This window comes from Eimeria mitis, genomic scaffold, assembly GCF_000499745.2.
Source record: "Eimeria mitis Houghton genomic scaffold, Emh_scaff167, whole genome shotgun sequence".
NCBI lineage: Eukaryota > Apicomplexa > Conoidasida > Eucoccidiorida > Eimeriidae > Eimeria > Eimeria mitis.
Genome location: NW_013569985.1, coordinates 20,641 through 21,290, shown reverse-complemented (window position 1 = coordinate 21,290; position 650 = coordinate 20,641). Strand labels below are relative to the sequence as shown.

The 650-nt window shown below is 37.1% G+C and overlaps 1 protein-coding gene across 1 annotated transcript in view; it reads left to right on the top strand.

Annotated features, from left to right (window-relative positions):
* Positions 1–650, top strand: part of EMH_0001570 (uncharacterized protein) — a gene marked incomplete at both ends in the record, with an annotated part of 7,806 nt that overhangs the window by 4,198 nt on the left and 2,958 nt on the right. The gene's annotated exons all lie outside the window — the stretch shown is intronic.

The window sequence follows — 650 nt, the reverse complement described above, 5'->3', positions numbered from 1 at the left end:
GTCTCCTTTTGTCTCTGTTTTGTTTTTGTTTGCTTTCTCTGTGTGCAGTTTATTTGTCTCCTTTCTTTATTTGTCTCCTTTCTCTTTCTATTTGTCTCCTTTCTTTATCTATTTGTCTCCTTTCTTTATCTGTCTGTCTCCTTTCTTTATCTATCTGTCTCCTCTCTTTATCTACCTGTCTCCTTTGTCTTTCTATCTGTCTCCTTTCTCTCTCTGTCTGTCTCCTTTCTTTATCTATCTGTCTCCTTTCTTTGTCTGTCTGTCTCCTTTCTCTCTCTATCTGTCTCCTTTGTTAATCTATCTGTCTCCTTTCTTTATCTATCTGTCTCCTTTCTTTATCTATCTGTCTCCTTTGTCTTTCTATCTGTCTCCTTTCTCTCTCTATCTGTCTCCTTTCTTTATCTATCTGTCTCCTTTGTTTATATGTCTCCTGCATGTGTCTCCTTTCTCTTTCTTTCTGTCTCCTTTCTCTGTTTCTCTTTACCTGTCTCTCTTTTTATCTGTTTCTCTTTGTATCTGTCTCCTGTTTTTTCTTTTTTTTCCTTTCTGTCTCTCTCCGTCTCATCTTTCTCCTTGTATCTGTCTCCTTCTGTTTTCTTTTTTTCCTTTCTGTCTCTTTCTGTCTCCTTTCTCTGCTTGTATCTGTCTCT